Raw genomic sequence first — 21,990 nt, forward strand, 5'->3', positions numbered from 1 at the left:
TCTCCAACTTGGCCCCATAGCCCCATGGAGTGTCAAGACCAAGCCAGTCCAAATAAAAGCCCCAAATGGCGAAAGAATATGCAAGATGATCAGTTTCCCAGTTTTGCTTCGCTGCTTGGTTCCAGGCCACAAATCTTCCTAACCCTGTTTCCAGGCGGGGCTGGGTGGAATCAGAGGTCAACAGGGAGGGATGGAGAAGAGGAGCATTTCTGTGCCTCCTCTCTATATATCTGCCCTACAGAATCCACACTTAATCCATTCCCTCCCTACCTCACTGTATGCTCTATCATATGCTCTTTAGATTGTGTACTTTTGTGTTTATTTTCCCTCCATAAAAAGCAACAAAACAAAAACCAAAAGAATCCAACCAACCAACCAGCCACTACTACACTAAAAGATTATTCTTCTGAGCAGGCAGGCAACCAAACAACAACAAAAGTTGGAGCTTGTAGTCTACTCCATTTTGGACATGTGATGAGCCAAAAACACATTCAGAATATTTTCAAAAAGTCAACCGGGATTAAAAAAATAAAGTATCTAATCTTTTCAGAATAGCAAACTACTGTAAACTAAAAAATGAATGCGAGCTAGTGAATGCTCAGGACTTTTGAAATTCAGGTACGTGTTTAAATGTGGAGTTACCAGCCAAACTTTGAGCTTCCTTTTTGAAAATCTTCTTTTATAAGTTTAAAACTAATTTCCCCCCAAAAAAACTTCCCTGAAAAATTCTATCCTGAGATGACATATGGTATTTGAAATCTCCAGGGGAATGGTTTCTTTTTGGGGAAGGTAGGGAGGGAGTGTATGAAAAACCAGGCTTCATAAAACCTGTGTCAGTGTGGGCTTTTCGAAGTTTGCAAAGCCAGGCCCCACCAGAGTCACTATAAAACTAATGCTGTGCTGATACACATCTTTCCCTGTATCAGTAGCCACAGTAGGACAGTAACTGAAAATAGCTTTGCTTCCCCGCCCGCACCCCCTTTTACCAGGCCCGCAATGATTTCTGCATCCCCAGAGAGAACAGGTGACAAGAAGTTTGGATTCTGATTCAGATTCCAAGATTTAGATATAAAGTTCAGTAAAATCTGAGCAGGACATTGATGTGGCAATGTCTGCATGTTGTGGCTCTGACCCATGAGAACACGTGCTGACCAGGGATGGAATACTGGTGGCAGAGATGAGCTACATGTGGAAGCTCCCAGAGCACAGGGGTCTTCTAAGGTGACACCTTAATAATGTCACATTATTAAAAACTATCTTACACAAACCTATCACATTAGGCTCTGCTAACTTGGAGAGAGTTGGTTCATATTTCTTTTTTAAAATGTTTGCCCAAACTTGGCAGAAAGTTTCTTTATTTTCAAGATCACAGACAAATAAATGCAGAGTTAGAGTGTGAATGTGCTGTAGTGAGAGCACATTGTTATACATCTTCAACAAAGGTTTCAGAATCACTCTGGTACCAAGCAGAGATAAAGTAAACTCAAAAGTTAGCTAACAAAGCAAATACTTCAGAGGTAATGGAAGGTGCCAGGAAATCAATACAAGGGAAATCCATCTACTGCCTTAAACAGAATGGAATTTGTTCTCTTGGAAGGCTGCCTTTAGGTAAACAAAGTTGTCACCATCAAGAAGGAAGAATCGTAGAGGGGAATGTCAAAACTCAGAAGGAAGGGATTGTGTTTTCACGCTCAGGGCAGGAATAAAGGGTTAATTTTCCAAGCTATTTTAATGTAAATACCGTAGTAGAGTCCACAACTAACCAACCATGCCAGTTTATCTAGGATGATTGCCAGAGAACAAATTTAATGCAATGCTTTCAATTACTTTAAACATCGGATAGATGGGACATTTATTTATTTAAATGACCTTACCATATCTGTCCACTGCCATTAACCATTATGAACATTTCTGGCTATTAACAAATTAGTTCACTTGCATTTGCCTGCCTGTTCTATTATGGGTGCTAACCTAGTCAGATTTACTTTAGTAGAGTTTTGCAAAATAATAAAAATTGTACAATGAATATTCTCATTCAAATTAATACACTACATAAAAATTAATCTCTCCCATCCCATTGAATTTCTACAAATCTTGAAGAATTGAGATTATGACTTAAGCTCTGATCCTGAAATTCTTTGCAAGGGCAGACAGCTATGCCAACACACAGCCCCAGTGACTTGAAGATCAGATCCTTAGTTAGTACATTTTAATTTCTATCCAATTCTGTGCTAATTGTCCAAATATAAATACATTCACCTGCCAGTGCATATTCACACAGGTATTCCCAACATTTTTGCTTTCCACAAACATTCTTGGAACCAAATTAATAGAAGCTACATTTGTACTGGCAGTTGTTCATGAAAAGCAAACACTAGGGTTCACAAACATGGTCAACGTGAATTCATGGTGTCATTCAAACAAATGCTGGCAATTATTTGTTAGTTTTGCAGTATTCTCACAATTCTAGTGCAAAACAAAAAAAAGTATTTTTCTATGGCATAATAATGAGGGGAGGAGCATCATTTAAAAAAAAATCACCCTAAGGAGTTTTATCGAACTTCAGTGGAACTACTCAGGTGCTTAAAATTAAGAAAATGCTTAAGTTCTCTGCTGCATTGGGGCCAAAGTGTTTAACACCTTACAGAACCAAATCCTTAAACAATAAGGACAACAATACAACAGGAAACTTATATTGTCAAAGAGTTCTGCTATCCTTATGGCATTCTCCTCTAAACCTGATCACTATTCAAGTAATTTTTCTATAGATTGTCATATTCCCTACATAGCGTACTTAATTCAACTCATGTAGTTTTCTCCACCTTCCTTCAAATTGCAGAATAGGAAAAAAGCCTCTGTGCCTACAGCAGTACCCTCAGATCTTTAAGTTTGTCTCTGGCACTCCACTTTGCTGTGAAGTAACTGGAAATGTATTCTGGGCAGGAGCATACAAACAGTCCGATTAAGTCATTTCATAAAACTGAACAGTGTTTACATCAAGCTCATAAGGGACAAAGAGTTCTGTGGCACCTTGTAGACTAACAGACATATTGGAGCATAAGCTTTTGTGGGTGAATACCCACTTTGTCAGATGCATGTCAAGCTCATGTGTGTCACAGTGAAATAGCTTTACATGTTAGGTTTCATCAGCATTATACAGAATGTAGTTTCTCTTCAGAATGAATGATGATGGCTGTTTATCTATAACTGGATGGATCCACACTGACATTATAGCATACCTCCAAAGCAGCCTTTTGATTTGAAGTTGGTTTTAATCATTAGAAATATCCTCTTCTGTCTCTTGTTGATCTTCTCCTTTGAAGTAGAACAGCTTCTGAAAAACTCAGAAAGGTGAAGAACATATTGATAGATGTTCCATTTTATAGCAGCACAATCATTACCTTTTAGTAATGTAGATTATTTGGTGGTAACAACATAAGATGGGGGACTGGATGGACCAGGCAGCTAGTAATGAGATAGAAAGCCTTGGAGGTCACCATTTGGAATTTAGCCTTTGCTGATGAGAACCAAAAGCTGTTACCACTTACACGCTGTTTTGTAGCGTGAGTGAAAAAAGTTGGCAGTCTTGAATCAATTTCTATATGTTCACATAAAAGTTAGTACTAACTGACACTCTTGTTAGTATGCAGCGTAGTTGTAGCTGTGTCAGTCCCAGGATATTAGAGAGCCAAAGTGGGTGAGGGAACTTTCTGTTGGTGAGAGATACAAGCTTTAGAGACTGAAGAAGAGCTCAGTGTGGCTCCAAAGCTTGTCTCTGTCACCCACAGAAGTTGGGCAAATAAAAGATAGTACCTCACCCACCTTGTCACTCTTGTTGGTAGTCTCACTAGCAAGGTCAAGGACTGAACCAGCCAAGGAAACACTCCACTTCTAAGAGAGGCCCTTTTAGATCAGGTCTGGGGGCAGGTCTATTCTGTACCTATTTGGAGGGTCGATAGAGATTTACCAGAAGGACTTCAGGCTGATTTTCAAAGATTTCAGGTACCTAAATATGTAGAGAAGCCTCTTGTGGGATTTTCAAAAGCACTTAAGCAGGTTAGGCACCTAACTCCCTTTGAAATCAGTACTTTCAGCCTGCACCTTAAAAAACACTTAATTAAAACAAAAGTAACCTATCCCAAATGTAATGGCACTAATTATAAGGTAATTACCCATTATCAGTAATTGTCTCCTGATAACAGTGCAATAAAGTTTTGTCATCCTTGTATAATGGGTGCTCTCTGAAGTGTCACCTAGAGTACTTCAAAGAAAACAGATGGCACTTCATCATGACATCATATGTTGATATGACAAGAATCAATCATTTTAATGTAATCAAACAAACTGTTAACATAATTCACCATCAAACTGCTGGTTCTCTCCATCCAGATACATGTTAGCAACCTCAAAAAATACAACTTTTAATAGTTCACTTTGGGCCTGATTGTGCAGTCCTAGTCTAGGCAGAACTCCCACTGATGTTTCTTTCCAGTCCAGATTTCACATCAGCTGACTGCATTCAGCTTCCCTAAAGAAATTGATCATGGAATTAGGATAGGGAAATTATTCTACACAATCACTCCTAAAAACATCTCCATACCATTGCTGATGTTGAATGATTACTACATTTCAGTGGAAAGTGAAGTGATTCTTTTATGTGCATTGCTGCAAAGCACTTTAGGAGCCTTTGGGATAAAAATTGCTATAATAAACTTAAGGTATAATTATCATAATCTGTCATCTCAGTGAATTTATACTTTATATCTTCTGCTTAATCAGGAAAACCCTTAATGGGATGTCTTTCAGGGAAGTGAGTTAGCCAAATGAGAATGAATATCAATGACTGCTGCTTAATGAAAATGGTATTAGCATAAGTTCCACTTAATGAGGACATATTTGGCAAGTGCCCAGGGGGTAAGTGGTGTTGAGCCAGAGCATTAAATACAAGGTAAGTGTGAAGTTCCAATCTTTTAATACTGATCTAACCAAATAAAAATTGGTAGCTTAACAAATAAAAATGAAATGTATTGAATGTCCATGTCAGTCTAGCACTTTTTACTCAATACAGTATTTTACTTATTTTAAGGTTTTGGGTTTTTTTTAAGTTTTCTCAACCATTTTATTGTGATGAATATGACACTCTGTGAAACAACCTGTATTGAGGAGTCTACTGTACTCTCTTAACCTCCTGTTCACTGAAAGCTGGTATGCAGGTCACCACGGGAATTTGTTTTCTTTTTGTATTAATATTACAATGCACAGGCTCTGCCACATAAAGAAAATGCATTTCTCTTTTATGCATAGGTAAGCCTTTGTTTTGCCATAAATGTCCAGATATAACTCTCAACTTCAATATTAGCAATGCTACATTTCCCTCCCTCTGCCTGTTTGCAATCTCAGCAGAAAACTAGTTTAACTCTCTGGCTTCCTGATACTGCCCTGCTGCAGCTATTGTCACCAAGGAGTTAAATTCAAATGGGTCCAAGTGCTGGTTTTTTAATATATATATATATTTCTCCCTCTTTATATATGAAGTATATTAAAGAATCTGAAAGATCTGCATGAACAGTACGAAAGATTTTTTTTCTATAGTGACACAGAGGGGTTAGAGTTCTATGCTCTCACAAAATATTTAATCTTGTGAAATGCCATTTGTACTGTCACTCTTGTATATAGCTGCTTTGAAATTCCTAACCTTAGATTCTTCTATGGAAAGGAATATAGTGCACAAGTGTTCTTACCTTTGATATGCTATAGGATCTAACAATATTTAACCAGTGAAGTCATTTTTTGTTTCCAAACCTATGTCTCAAATATGCTTGGGAACGTGGAAATTCACAATGCCCTTATTCATGACATCAAAATCAGTTCCATGGTAACACATTGTGATGACAAAATACACAGATTGCAAGGTCACAAGTCACACTTAAGAACAGGCAGGGGAGAAATTGTTAGTTTAATGAATAACATTAGTCAATCCCAATAAAAAGAATAAAAATAAAGAGAAACAAAGTGTCTAAAGTAAATGCCTTTAAACGCACTTCAGAACCATTTCATCTTAAAGTTAAGTAGCTCTTCAAATGTAGAAGGGTGCCACAGGTTTTTCTTCTGCAGCAAATGGAGGTGCACTTTAAAAATAAAGTTTCTGTACAATAATGATTCCATTGAATATCAATGCCTTCCCTCAAAGGTTATAATGAAAAAACAACTGGTGTGGAAAATTCAATACAAAAGGAAACTAACTCAACTAGGGATGTTCATTTTGAAAGTTCAAGTTATTAATGATTTCAGGTACCAACTTGAGACACCTTTAAAGGTACTAGATTTTTAGAAATGTCTAAGCATCAGAAAATCAGGCCTATTTAAAGTATCGCAAGTTGGGCATGCAAAATTGCTAGTTGCTTTTGAAAACTGAGGACCGTGTAATCACTTGGTTTATGTTCAAATAATAGTAATGTTTATACTACAGCCAGTCAGCTACTTACAGTATGCAAAAGAATGCCAATATTATTATAGATTCTGCAAAAGCTGGCATTTTAAGTAATTTCTTAATTGTACTGGATCTTGTAACACAAGCAAACTATTATGATTTATATCACATTATTGCCTAGAGGTCCTCACTGAGATTGAGGCCCAGTCATGCCAGGCACTGTACATACCCATAAGTAAGAGAAAGTTCCTGCGCAAAACACCCTACAATCGAAATAGATAGAGTATCCAAACAATGAATGCAAAGAGAGGCACAGAGTGGTGAAGTGATTTGTCCGAGTATCAGAAAATTTGCTCAACAATATTACAAATGCACTACCCTCATCAGATCTGCTTTCTCTCTCTTTACAGCAACAATAGGCTAGATGCAATGGGTACAAGGTATCTAAAAAAATATTTATAGTCATGGGAACGTTCTTATATAAGGAATGTTTTGAATGCCATGTATTTGTTCCAGGCAGTTACTGTAGAAAAAGTAACAATTGTTCTAACTCTTATGGTCAAAAGTTTCTATTTGAATTCCCAGATGTGATATAGTGCTCATAATCTATCCAACATGATTGTCATATAATTGGCAATATTGGTCTAATGCTCACCACAGTCCGAAAGGTCAAGGGAGAGGGGAATGGATTTCCTTTAACTTCTTGTTTAAAGAACAGGAAAGAAAGAGGGTTATTTTTTTACATTGTCATGGCAGACAGTCCTATCCCAATACATATATAAACAGTGACTATAGCCAAAAACCAAACTGTTACTTTAATTCTCTAGTAAGAACCTCGGTATAGTTTTTCATTATATCAAAGCAACATATTTTAAATGCTGCAGTCCCTGAAAAAAAAAAAAGCCATCGGTTGCAGTATCCTTTTTTTTTTAAAAAAAAAAGCATAAAATCATAGGACTATTTAAAAAATAAATGAAAACATACTTTGATACAACTCTACAATTTTTAACACACTCTTGTGTTCTACCAGTCACCAGAAAGGGTCATAAACGTCTATCTATATTATATGAAATTGCTTGATTGTGACATACATACATACCACAGGTGGGGGTTCTTCTTAAATTGGTGCCTATCATGTGATGCTTCATAAGCAAAGAATAGCAGGCCATGCTGCTTTATTCAATTGGGTTATGCTTTTACTCTTTCTCCCTGCATGTGAAAAGCATAACAGAGAACTAGCAGAGCAGAAGTAAGATGTGTTTTGTTAGTTGTCTGAAGCCCTGGGGCCCGGAACCGGATAAGTCCTGATATTATACCCTGGATTGAGCAAAATAAATCCATTTTGTTTCCTACAAACATTTAGCCATTAAAAAAAATATGAGATAGAAAAACAGACTTTGCTGTCTGCATGCCTTCTTGTAAAGCTCGTATTGTGAAAGTGTCAGAATCATTAGCTCATTGGCATATATTTTGCAAGCTAATGCTTCTACTTTAATTCTCACTGGGGACTGCATGTCTGCTTGTCAAATAAAACCCAGACTGAAGAAGGTGACGAGAGCTTAAACTGACGCTGCTAATGCTCTGTAATGGCTGATAGCACTTCTGGATATGAATAATTATGAAATATCAGGCAAAACTGATATAACCATAGAACCCTAACTATCTACTGCAATACAATCCGCCATAAGTAATCTGTGTATGTTAAAAATGTCCGATAAATGTTTGTAGTTCATTTAAATACATACAGAACAATGGGCCAAATAATGCTTCAAAATAAATGAAGTGCGGGAAATAAGTTACAATATGAAATTCCTTACATGGAAGGAATAAGGAATGTTATCCTTCATAGAGCTACACTGCTGAATTTACTATTGATTCACAGAAGAGACTCAGAGCAAGTGGTTACAAAAAGCAGGCCTATAACAGTGCCTTTCTATTTGTAAGGAGACTGTTGCCCCCTTACTAACATTCAGTGGGAGTGTTTGGTTGCTAGCTCCCAGCACTAGAAAGGGAGGGGTCGATGGGAAATCAGGAGCCTGAGACTGACAGTCTCCAGGAACAATGTGGAGAGGCCAATGCTCCAGATCAGCCTGATTGACAGGGCTGGCAGGCTAATCAAGGAGTCAGGAGGCCAGGGGGGTTCCGTCCTCCGTGTGAGCTGGAATTGTCTGAGTCAGGTGGAGTGGGGCCGAGCTAAGGAGAGAATAGGGGCCCAAGCTAGGCTGCTAGAAGCAGAGCTGCAGTCCAAAAAGCCAGAGCACAGCCCAGAGAGAGCAGACCTGCCCTGGGAGGGGAGCTGCAGCAACCAGAGCCAGAGGGGCCAGACAAGCAGCCCAGGAAGCAGGTGAGAGCTGAGAGAGAGTCACAGAAGCAGCCTGCAGAGCAGACCTGCCCTGGGAGCAGAGCTGTAGCAATTGGAGCCAGAGAGGCCAGAGAAGCAGCCCAGGGAGCTGAAGGCAGAGCAGCAGCAGCAGCCGTGCTGAGGCAGTGTGGAGCTGGGGCTGGAGCAGTCCGGAGCTGAGTGCAGCGAGCAGCTGGGGAGAGCGAGGGGGACCCTGGGCAGTGGGCCTAAGCCAAGAGGCTCTGCAGGCCAGACTTGGAGAGGGATCATAACCCTGACAGAGTGGGGGTGACACTGTGGAGAAGGGTCCTGCCACTCAGAGCCTGAGAGTGTGTGGCCACCGCCAGAGCAAGCGTCCAACCCGCAGGATCCCTGCAGCACAGCCAGGGCCTGAGGAGGCAGCCTGGGACCTACAAGGAACAGACTGTGAAGTGCCCTGGTGTCCAGAGACACTGTCTGTGATGGTCCCTGCCACAGAGCAGGGTGATGTGTTTTCCTTTAACCTTTCTCATTTTTCCTTATTCTTTTTTAAAATTAATTGTTAATTAAATAACTTGTATTTGCTTTAAATTGTATGATGTGATCTGTGGGTCAGGGAGGTGCGCAGTGCAAAGAGAGTACCCCGGAGTGGGGACACCCTAGCCCCTGTCCTGGGTGACCACAGCAGGGTTGGGGGTTGAGCTCCCCAGGAATCCTGGGCCCAGCCTTGTTGGGGTTACGAGGACTCTGCCAGACAGGAGAGTGGAAGGGGAGTCCTCAAGGGCAGGGAGGCCTCTGGGTAAAGGAAGTGGGAGTGAGGATTCAGATCCTTTCGCTAGTCCACTTCACCGGGGTAGTGCAGAAGCGAGGAAAGTTCCCCACAATAGCGGGACCATTCCCCCGCTTACATATTCTCAAAACCTGGTTCAAAATAGTTACCCCCTCTCAAAAAGACATTGCTCGTGAATTCTGATGCACATTAAAATTAGAGGTTATCAGTAAGAGACATAATAATGCAGGCAGGCACTCCCATCATGCAGCTCTATGTATAAGCCTTCTTCTTGGAACACAATGACTACTCTGCCTAGATATGCATAGCCCAGGTCCATTTTTCAGATCTCTCTCACAAACTTCAGTGCTAAAGAACAACAGGGTTTTATTTCATTTAAAATAAAGACAGTTTAGATCTGTACAGAATTCAGCCATGCACATTTGCAGGATTCCTGTGAACTTTGTGTTTGGTTCCAGGTTGTGGGGCAGAATAGAGTGGCGTTTGCATCCCTTGAGTTTCATTTTGAGTTTCAAGCTCTAATGAACTCAAAATATCAAACCAAGCATCAGTCAAAGCCACTGAGTGCAACTTGGTTTAGTACCATAGCTATGTGAAACCCCCAATTTAATATGATTTTTATATAGCACTACAAATCAGCCCAGATTTATTTGAGAACGAACCCAGAGTCAGCTGACAGGTTTGTGAACTTGAGCAAATCTTTCGGTGAACAGTCTTTGTTCTGAATGTTCCGCAAACCCCCAAAATAGGCAAGTGTCACATGGTTTCTGGTTTCATTGTGAACATCTTGCACAGCTCGCCTCTAACTACTTCTCAGTTATGCATTGGTTCTGAAAGTTCTGCTCCGTACTCCACAGTTGCATACTCTGACTTGCACTGGAATTTTACATACCATAACATGCTAGCTTAATGTTATATACCGCTATCATAAACAGATAGTTAAGGGTTAATGTCTCTTTTACCTGTAAAGGGTTAACAAACAGGGACCCAAACACCTGACCAGAGGACCAATCAGGAAACAAGATACTTTCAAATCTGGGTGGAGGGAAGCCTTTGTTTGGGGTTTGTGCATTGTTCTCTCTGGGTCCTGGACGGGACTAGAGGTGCAACCAGGTTTCTGCCAATCTCCCTGCTACAGTCTCTTATCTATTCAGAATAGTGAGTAAGAAAAAAAGGCGGTTGTAGTCTTTTAACTTGTTTTTCTTATTTGCAGACGTGTACTTGCTGGAAGTAGCTTAAATTGTGTTTCTGCTGGAGAAAGCTTCTTTCTATTGTCTATAAGCTATAAAAACCCTGTATATTTACCATCTTGATTACAGAGACAGTTTTTATGTTTTTTCCTTCTTTATTAAAGTTTTCCTCTTTTTTTTAGAATCTGATTGATTTTTTGGTTATCTTTTGTAAGACTTCAGGGAAGGGAGTCTGCACTCACCAGGGAATTGGTGGGAGAAAGGAAAGGGAGGAGGGAAGAAAAACGTGCTCTCTGTGTTTATCTCTGTATCTCTCTCCGGGGAAGAAGGGAGGGGGAAGGGGTGATTCAAGAAGTTGAATCATGGTGGTCTCCTAGTGTACCCAGGGCAGAAAAGAGCTGGGAGGAAGAAAAGGAGGGGGAAGGGAAATGGTTCGTTCCCCTTTGTTGTGATACTCAAGGAATCTGGGTCCTGGTGTCCCCAGGGAAAGGTTTGGGGAGACCAGAGTTTATCAGGTACTCAGAATCCTGATTGGTGGCAGTCTATCAGATCTAAACTGGTAATTAAGCTTAGGGGAATTCATGCTAGTACCCATATTTTGGACGCTAAGGTCCAGATTTGGGAATTATACCCAAATATAAATTATACCCAACCGCCAAATACACTGAAGTCCATTGTGAACATCAAAACCGCTTTCTCCACATCTTCAAGAGCCCCCTCTCAGTTTAGTGTTCTTCAGGTCACTTATTCAATTTTTTTGAATACTTTATGTTCTTCAGTGTTCTTTGTTGGACTGGCATCATGCTCACTGATCTTATTATAAATAATAACCCTAAGCCTAAAACTTTTTGTCTGTTAATTTCCTTATTTTAAAAACAAACTACAAGCTGAACACAGATCTTGGAGAATGTACAATACCACAGGCTCCCTCAGCCTCTCCCAGTTTGAGAGACCAATAGGATTCTGGCTACTCATAGCTGACATAGCCCTTCAGAGTTCACAAACTTCACAAGGTCTCTGGCTCTTCTTGTCTCACATCAGTTTGGAACTCGCAAGTTCTCTGGTTCCCCAAGTTTGACTTTTGTGTGTGGCCCTTCAGGGCTTAGGAATGATGCACAGGGTTATAATTTCCTTCCACTTTATCCTGGCTTCGCATATAGTATATAAAGCACTCACCAGGCCATGTGGACTTCAGAGGCTTGTCTATGTGAGAAAGCTACAGTGAAACATTTGAATTGACTTTTAAATTGGCAGTTACATCAGTGCACAAGGCTGTGTGGACACTCATTTCAGTACAAGACTCACTTATTTTGATTGGCTTAAGCCAATCAAACCAGTTGACTTAAGCTAAACCAAAATCAGCCATTTCTATACCAAAATAAAAGTAGCCATGGAGCCTTTTGCACTGGTTAAACTGTATCTTATGATTTGTATTATTGTTGTGCCCAGGAGCTCCAGTCACAGCTCAGGAACCACTGCAGTCGGTTCTGCACAAACACAGAACTAGAGCTGAGTGAATAATTGATTTTTTGGTGCGAGGGCCTGTTGTGAGGCAGGTACACCCTGTCACCCTTTGGGGGGCAAAGGGGCATTATATCCCCATGGCTGAATCTGGATGACCGCACTTGGCTTCCAGGCGGTATGGTCTAATGGGTGGGGTCAACAGGGCAGTGTGGCTTAGTGGCCAGAGTCAAGATGGTTGCCCTCCTCATCAGGGCTGTGTGGCCCAATGGCCAGAGTAAATAGGGCAACACTTGAGCAGCAAGGCAGTGTGGCCTCATGGCTGGGGTGGGTGGAGAGATGGGCTGCCACTTTGGCATAACAGCAGCCCGGGTAGGGGGACCCGGACCTCCTTACTCCACTGGGTCCCAACCCAGGGGCCTTGGTGGTGGCAGGGATCTTGCTGAAACATACTAAGCCAGCCCTGGTTCTATGACTGGTTTCCTGTTAAGGTCCCCTGGATTACTTCCTACCCATTCCTCTGCAGCTTGTTATCTTGAGGGTTCCAAAGCTTCTCCTCCTTCTGTGTCATCTGTTGCCTGGGAATCACTGGTCATTACAGTCTGGCTGGCCTCTGCATCCTGGAGTGTCAGCAGTGCCTTCGCAGGAACCTGCAGCTCACCTCTATTCCCTTTGGCAGTGAGCCTGAGTTGCTCCCTTTTATATCCAGATTCCAGGTGGAGCATGCCCAACAGAGCTGAGGGGACGGGGCTTCTTCAGCACACAGAGTAGGATTAACTCCTGCTGAACCAGTGTTGGTACACCCCGCCACAGGGCTAAACTAAAAAACCTGAAAAAAATTCTTAGTTTTGAACTAAAATGGATAGTTTTTCCAGTTTTCTTGATTAAATAAAAATAAAAATTTCATTTTGGATTTAAAAAACCCCTAAAATAAAACAAAAAACAAAACTAAAAGCATTTTTTCTGAGTTTTCCTTTAGCTTCAAAGGTGTTTTCAGTACAAAATTAAATATTTTTTGTTTTTCGTTTTGTTTTGTTTAGTTTTCAGGTGTTTTCAGCCTTTAGTTATTTTAATACATAGCCAAATTTCTAAATGAAGCATTGTTTCAAAATTAAAAGTTGAAACATTTCATTCTGAAATGTTCAAAATGAATTATTCTGACTTCAAAAAATATATTAACCTCCGCTCCTATATTTTTCCATCCAAAGCTATTTGCTGAATTCATCCTGAATTTGGTGGTCCTCAAAATTTCACCCAGCTCTATACAGGAGAGAAGGTGATTCCTGCTCATATCCAAGTAAACGATTTAGTTTCATTCCTCAAGTTATACCAGTGCAACTTTCCCATGTAAACAAACTTCATAAACTTGGTGTCATACCAGAAACACTTCATAAGGTATCCATAACTATACCATATGAATAAGATAATTTTTTTTAAAGAGTCTGGGAAAAATATTATTTGTAATTTAAAAATAGTTTAATCAATTGCCTTCAAACTTTAAATAAAACAATACAAAATTCTAGTCTACCCAAAAAAATAGTCACCAAAGTACTTTTCCTGGCCAAAATTATAAGATGAGTGATTTTAGAACTAATAATGGAACTCTGAATGAAAATTTAATGATGGTGCTGCTCCTGAAGTGATCCATATTCCAGGTAATTGAAAAAAGAAATAACATGTTACTAGATCTGGGTGAATAAATAGATGTTTGGTTCAGGAGCCAAAATATAACATCCCTATCCCAACAAATTTGGCTCATCTTTGACAAAATGAAAAATCTGAAAAATAATTTTGGATCAAACAAAATATATTATACAACCTGAAACTTTTTTTTTGTTTTTTTATTTCATGTTGGGTCATTTTTTGGTGGTGTTGACCTTTATTTCTGTTCTACTTTTTGTATAAATGTTTTGAAACAAAAAGTTGAAACTTTTCATTTTTAAATGGTCAAAATGCAATGGTCTAAATAAAAAAAAAACACCATTTTTTTTTCTGGCTGAGCTTCAGTGCCTCCCACAATGAATTTTTCACTGAATGTACTATGTGCCAAAAAAAAAATAAAAATAAATAAATCACCCAGCTGTACCCATAACTCAAAATCAGTTTTACCTATTTTCTTCATACTTTCCAGAGTACATCCACTGGACGCCATTCTACAATAAGTCCATGGCTATAAACACACATACACAACACAGTTAGTAGCTATATCACAAAACTGGCAAAACCAAGACCAGAAGCCTCAGAGCTTAGATCCAAAACCACAGGTCTCTATTGGGCAAGCTAAGGTAAACCATGCCCATTATAATGTTGAGGTACAGCAGCGCTCTCAAGTCTTCTCTAAGCTACCACCTGCTGGTGGGCACACTGCTCTAACTTTAAGAACTACAGTATGTAGAATTGTCAATAACTTTGCTTAATTATACCTATTTTTTCAGTTTTGCATATGTTTTCAAGGGAATTGAGATATATGGAAAGTTCAAAGGAGTACTAACAAGACATTTTTGAATTAAACCAATACAAAGAAAGCAGGGTGCAAATTTCAAATCAGGGTAACTTTCTAATGTCCAGTATCTTAAAAATAGTTTGACAAATTTTCTTCAAACTTTTCAGAAAAGCTTTCCCTACTTTACAGAGTACAAGATTGCCAGTCCTAAAACAACCAGTTACCAACCTCTCGTAACTGTTGTTTTTCGAGATGTGTTGCTCATGTCCATTCCAAGCAGGTGTGTGCACGCTGCGTGCACAGTCGCCGGAAGGTTTTTCCCTCTAGTGGTGCCCATCAGGTCAGCTCAGCCACCCCCAGGAGTCATGCCTTCATGATACTGCATATAGGACCCTGCCAACCCATCGACTTTTCAGTTCCTTCTGGACGGATTACTCCAACAGAGTGAAAGGCAGGTGAATCTTGGAATGGACATGAGCAACACATCTCAAAGAACAACAGTTACAAGAGGTAGATAACTGTTTTTTCTTCAAGTGCTTGCTTATGTTGATTCCAAGTAGATCACCCCCAAACCTTACCTAGAAGGCAGGGCCAGACTTCATGGAACCACTGATTGAAGCACCACTCTGCTGAGTACTGCGTTGGAATGCTGGGTAATGGCATAATGAGAAGTAGAAGTGTGGACTGACGACTATGTCGCTGCCCTGCAGATTTCTTGGATAGGGACCTGGGCCAGGAAAGCCAACGAGGAGGCCTGCGCCCTTGTAGAATGTGCCATCAGTGTGGGGGCAGGTGTCTTTGCCAAATTGCAACATGCCCAGATACAGGATGTGATCCACAATTAAATTCTTTGAGAAGACACTGGGAGGCCCTTCATCCTGTCTGCTACCATGACAAACAGCTAGTTTGATTTACAAAACAGCTTTGTCCGCTCATTATAAAAGGCCAAAGCCTGCCAAATGTCCAGGGAATGGAGTCTTTGCTCCCAGCTGTTAGTATGTGGCTTAGGATAAAAGACTGGGAGAAAAATGTCCTGACTGGCATGAAACTGAGAGATGACCTTTGGGAGAAAGACTGGGTGAGGCCAAAACTGCAGTTTGTCCTTATTAAAAAAAATGGTGTAAGAAGGGTTGGAAGTAAGGGCCTTAAAGTCAGACACTCTCCTATCTGGTTATTGTGACCAGGAATGCCACTTTCCATGACAGATCGAGCAATGAGCATGTCGCTGTGGGCTCGAGGGTAGGGAGGTATTAGTCTTCAAAGCACCAGATTAAGGTCTCAAGCCAGGATCACTTGCCAAATTTGAGTGCATAACCTGTCAATACCTTTGAGAAAACGACCAGCCATCGGATTAGCGAAAACTGAGCGGCCTTCCACTTCTGCGTGGAATGCCAAAATGATGGTTAGGTGAACCTTTATCGACAAGTCCTGCTGCTTTAAATGGAGCAGCTAGTCCAAGATAAAGGGTATAGATGATAGTGTCGGAGATGTACGATTCTGCGAACACCAGATTGAGAATCTCTTCCACTTGATCAGGTAGGTAGCTCTGGTGGATGGTTTCCTATTGCCAAGGAGTACCTCCCTAACGGTTTCTGAACATGTCAGCTCTACTGGGTTTAACCATGAAGCTTCCAAGCTGTAAAGTGGAGTGACTCGAGATTGGAATGCTGGAACCGGCCATGGTGCTGGGTGATCAGGTCTGGAACTAAGGGTAGGGTGACCGGGATGTCCACCAGCAGCTCCAGAAGCAAGGCGTACCAGTGCTGGTGGGGCCAGACTGGTGCTATGAGCATCACTGAGGCTCCTTCTCTCTGGATCTTGAGAAGAATCTTGTGGACAAGTGGAATAGGTGGGACTCAGGGCCGGCTCTAGCAATTTCGCTGCCCCAAGCACAGCGGTACGCCGTGGGGGGGCGCTCTGCCCTTGCCTGTCCCGCGGCTCCGGTGGACCTCCCGCAGGCATTTCTGCGGACGGTCAGCTGGTGCCGCGGCTCCGGTGGACCTGCCGCAGGCGTGTCTGCGGGAGGTCTACCAGAGCCGCGGGACCAGTGGACCGTCAGCAGAAACGCCTGCGGCAGGTCCACCGGAGCTGCCTGCCACCCTCTCAGCAACCGGCAGAGCGCCTCCTGCGGCATGCCGCCCCAAGCACGCCCTTGACGTGCTGTGGCCTGGAGCCAGCCCTGGTGGGACCACATTGAACAGGTGATCCTTCCAGGGAAGGAAGGACACATCTGTGAGTGAGCCCGGACTGTGATTCACGAAGGAGCAGAACTGCAGGCACTTCCTGTTGCTTTTTATGGTGAATGAGTCAATGTGGGGAACTCCTCATCTTTGTTCATCACATCCGGGTGAATGGACCAGTCGTAGTTGTGGAATAATCTGCTGAGATGGTCCACCAGCTCCTTTTGAGATCCAGGAAGGTAGGATGCCTCCAGGTGTATTGAGTGGACTATGCAGAAGTCCCAGAGCTTGAGGGTTTCCTGACATAGGGGAGAGGGTTTATATAAAACATAGCTGTTGTATTGTCCATCATGACTGACACACATCTCCCTTCCAACTGAGCTTGGAAGGTCTGGTGTGCCAGACGAACTGTCCTCAACTCCCTGACATAGATGTGAAGTGAGAGCTCTGCTTGGGACCAGAGGCCCTGAGCTCTCCCAAATGCGCTCCCCACCCCATCCCTGACACATCGAGACCAGACACAGCGAGGGATGGGGTCTGGAAAAGGGAAGGCCCATTCACACCACTTGCAGATTGAGCCACCATTAGAGAGACTCGAGAACCTGCAGTGGGAGTGTGACTTACTTTGTCCAGACTGTCCCTGCCTGGTTTACACGCCAATGCCAGCCAGGCCTGGAGAGGTCTGAGCTTCAGTGTTGCATGTTGCACTATGTATGTACAAAACACCATGTGTTTGAGGAGCTTCAAGGAATTCCTTGCTGTAATAGTGGGGTGTTGTGTGAACCTTACTATAATGTCATGGATTGTCTGAAAATGATTTCTGGCAGGAAAGCTCTGGCTTGTCTTGAATCTAATACTGCCCCTATGAACTCTATTCTGTGAGTGGGTGTGACATTTCCCTCTGGTGTTGTCTGGACCGGTGATCTGCTAGGTCACTCCAGTCCTTGACTCTGGGAGCCAGCCTTACCCTCTTCTGCTGTGAAAATCCTAATTCCTGGGCTGTTCATGCACAGCCTCTGGCATGTAAGCTGCTCCTTGGATTGCACAACCGAATGATACTAACCAATATCTCCAGTCCCAAACACAACCCTAGGAACCTCTGTCTTGCAGGGTCCAGTTATGCCCGTTGGATGCTGCAAGTTTATATGAGTTCATCAATTTAAGAAATAGATATGTACCAGGCTTGTTATCCCAAGGGGTGTGTCTGACCCGCTTCAAACCAAATGCACTGCTTCAGGTAGAACAAAAACAGATTTATTAACTACAAAGATAGATTTTAAGTGATTATAAGTCAAAACATAAGTCAGATTTGTTCAAATGAAATAAAAGGAAAATGCATTCTGAATTGGAGGGAATATCCCAGTTCTACTGTGCATAGTACTCGGTGGTCTAAGGTAATCTGGAACCATGCATGGTTGAAGAGGAGAAGCCATGTACCCCCAGGGCTGGGAGGATCACAGCCACCACTCCCAGGAGGAAACGTAAGATAGTAGTGGTTGGACAGGCACCCATCTGTCTCTCTGAAATGCAACTGGGGAGGTCTGCTACCTGCCAGGGGCCCGTATCCAAGATGTTATGGAGGGATTGTTGAGGATCATCTGGCCCTCTGACCACTACCCCATGCTATTCATCCATGTGGGCAATAATGATACTCTCAGGTATGACCCTGAGCAGATCAGAAGTGACTGCAGGACTCTGGGAGTAAGGGTGAAGGAGTTGGGGGCACAGGTGATGGTTTCTTCAATCCTTCTGGTCAAGGGTAGAAGCCTGGGCAGAGACAGATGCATCCTGGAGGTGAATGCCTGGCTGCAAGGATAGTGTTGCTAGGAGGGCTTAGGCTTCCTTAACCACGGGATGCTTTTCCAGGAAGAAGGACTGCTAAAGAGAGATGGGGTCTACCTATCAAGGAAAGGGAAGAACATATTTGGCTTCTGACTGGCTAACCTAGTGAGGAGGACTTTAAACTAGGTTCAACAGGGACAGGTGACTGCAAAAGACCACAGGTAAGTCAAAAACATGGAGACCTGGGAGAAGAGTCAGAATCTGGGGGGAACATAGGCTGTTATAGCAGAAATAAGGGAGAGACAAGACAGAACTGGAGTGGGGGAATCAAATCAGTGTCTTAGATGTCTGTATACTAATGTGAGAAGTATGGGAAATAAGCAGGAAGAACTCGAAATGCTAGTAAATACACACAACTATGACATAGTTGACATCACTGAGATTTGATGGGATAATACACATGACTGGAATGTTGGTATAGAAGGATACAGCTTGCTCAGGAAGGACAAGCAGGGAAAAAAAAACCTCATCTACCTCTTCTTCCTGGTTAGGTGGTCTGTAGTAGACTCCTACCATGACATTACCCTTGTTTTCACCCCTTTTATTCTTACCCAGAGACTTTCAACAAATCTGTCTCTTATTTCTATCTCAATCTCAGTCCAAGTGTATAATTTTTAATATATACAACACCACCTCCTCCCATTTTCAGATTGAATGTTTTCAGTTTAATTTTTCCTGTTTTTATTTTTTTGATGAAAAGTGAAACTTTTCCATAGAAACTCCCCATCCTCCCTATTTTCTGACCAGCTCTACTTAGGAGACTTAGGCTAGGTCTATACTAATAAGTTAGATCAACCCAGCTTCGTCACTCAGGGGTGTGAAAAATCCACACCCCTGAGTGATGTAGTTAAGAAAGACAATCCAACCACTGGCATAGGAAATGCTAGGACTACTGAAGAATTCTTCTGTTGAGCTAACTATTGCCTCTCAGGAAGATTAACTACAGCAGTGCCAGAGCCCCTCCCATCTCTGTAGTGAATTGTTATGTCTAGACTGGAATAAAAGACCCATAGCATAGAATCATAGAACTGGAAGGGATCTCTCAAAGTCATCTAGTCTAGTCGCCTGCACTCTTGGCAGGACTAAGTATTATCTAGACCATCCCTGACAGGTGTTTGTCTAACCTGCTCTTAAATATCTCCCATGATGGAGATTCCACAATCTCCCTGGGAAACTTATTCCTGTGTTTAACTATCCTGGCCATTAGGAAATTTTTCCTAATGTTCAACCTAAACCACCCTTACTGCAATTTAAGCCCATTGCTTCTTGTCCTATCCTCAGAGATTAAGGACCATTTTTCTCCCTCCTCCTTGTAATAACCTTTTATGTACTTGAAAACTTATCATATCCCCTCTCAGTCTTCTCTTCTCCAGACTAAACAAACCCAATTTTTTCAATCTTCCCTCATGGGTCATGTTTTCTAGATCTTTAATCTTTTTTGTTGCTCTTCTCTGGACTTTCTCCAATTTGTCCACTTCTTTCCTGAACGGTGGCACCCAAAACTGGACACAATACTCAAGTTGAGGCCTAACCAGCATAGAGTAGAGTGGATAAATTACTTCTTGTGTCTTGCTTACAACACTGCTACTAATACATCCCAGAATTATGTTTACTTTTTTTGTAACAGTGTTACACTGTTGACTCATATTTAGTTTGTGATCCACTATGATCCCCAGATCCTTTTCGCAGTACTCCTTCCTAGGCAGTCATTTCCCATGTTGTATGTGTGCAACTGATTGTTCCTTCCTAAGTGGAGTACTTCACTTTTGTTAATATTTAATTTCATCCTGTTTTCTTCAGACCATTTCTCCAGTTTGTCAAGATCATTTTGAATTTTAATCCTACCCTCCAGAGCACTTGCAACCCTCCCAGCTTGATATTATCCACAAACTTTATAAGTGTACTCTCTATGCCATTATCTAAATCATTGATGCAGATATTGAACAGAACTGGACCCAGAACTGATCCCTGTGGGACCCCACTCATTATGCCTTCTAGCTTGACTGTGAACCACAGATAACTACTCTCTGGGAATGGTTTTCCAAACAGTTTTGCACCCACCGTATAGTAGCTCCATCTAGATTGTATTTCCCTAGTTTGTTTATGAGATTGTCATGGATACAGTATCAGAAGCCTTACTAAAGTCAAGATATACCATGGCTGGCCCCAGTCAGCTGACTCAGGCTCATGGGCTCAGGCTGTGAGGTTAAAAATTGCTGTTTAGACATTTGGGCTCAGGGTGGAGCCTGGGCTTTGGGACCCTTCCCACCAGGGAGTTATAGACCTTGGGCTCCAGCCAGAGGTGAAAGTAAGCCGATATGGTCCAATACAGCATACTTTCAGGAGCCAGTATGCCATATTGGACCGGCTTCCCTGGGCAGCAATTTAAAGGGCCTGGGGCTCCCGGCAGCTTCTGGAGTCCTGGGCCCTTTAAATTGCTGCGAGAGCCCTGCTGCTGGAGCCCCAGGGTAGCAGAGGCAGCTGGGAGCCCCGTGGCTCTGGCGGCAATTTAAAGGACCTAGGGCTCCAATGTGGTAGTGTCAAGGAGTGTGGGGGACACAAGGCCCTACACCCCTGGCTTCCTGCGATTCACCATGACTCTCAGCCAGCCAGTAAAGCAGAAGGTTTATTTAGATGACAGGAACATAGTCCAAGACAGGTCATGCAGGCACGGACAACAGGAGCCTCCCCAATTAGGTCCATCCTGGGGTACCAGGGGCACCACAGCCCCATTGAGGAATCAGAGCCCCATCTGCGCTTCCCTCCATTCCCAGCCACCTCCTGAAAACTCCCTCTCTCCCCCCAGCATCTCCTCTCCCAGCCTTTGTTCAGCTTCCCAGGCAGAGGTGTCACCTGGCCTCTAACCCCTTCCTGGGTTCTCACGTTACATGCTCAGGTATCTTTCCTGAAGGCCAGTCTCCCATCCCCCAATGCAGATCGTCCTCCCAGGCCAACACTCCCCACTCAGCATTCAAAGACCACAGTAAGAACAGTCCCAGTTTGTCACAGGTAGCAGCAGCTGGGAGCCCCTGGCCCTTTAAATCACCACTGGAGACCCCGGCTGCCACTGCTACCCCAGTGGCTCTGGCAGTGGGGCTCCAGTGGTGATTTAAAGGTCCAGGGCTCCAGTCGCCACTATCGCAGTGGAGCCCTGGGCCCTTCAAATTGCTGATGGCTCCAGCTGCGGGGCTCCAGAGGTTACTTAAAGGGCCTGGGGCTGTAGTAGGGGCTGGAACCCCAATGCCAGAGCCCTAGGATAGCAGCAGCAGCCGGGATCCCCCCACCCCCGGCTCTCCAGCAGCAGGACTCCAGTAGCAATTTAAAGGGCCTGGGG

The sequence above is a fragment of the Gopherus evgoodei genome, chromosome 1 (assembly GCF_007399415.2).
Source record: "Gopherus evgoodei ecotype Sinaloan lineage chromosome 1, rGopEvg1_v1.p, whole genome shotgun sequence".
In the NCBI taxonomy this organism is placed as follows: Eukaryota; Metazoa; Chordata; order Testudines; family Testudinidae; genus Gopherus; species Gopherus evgoodei.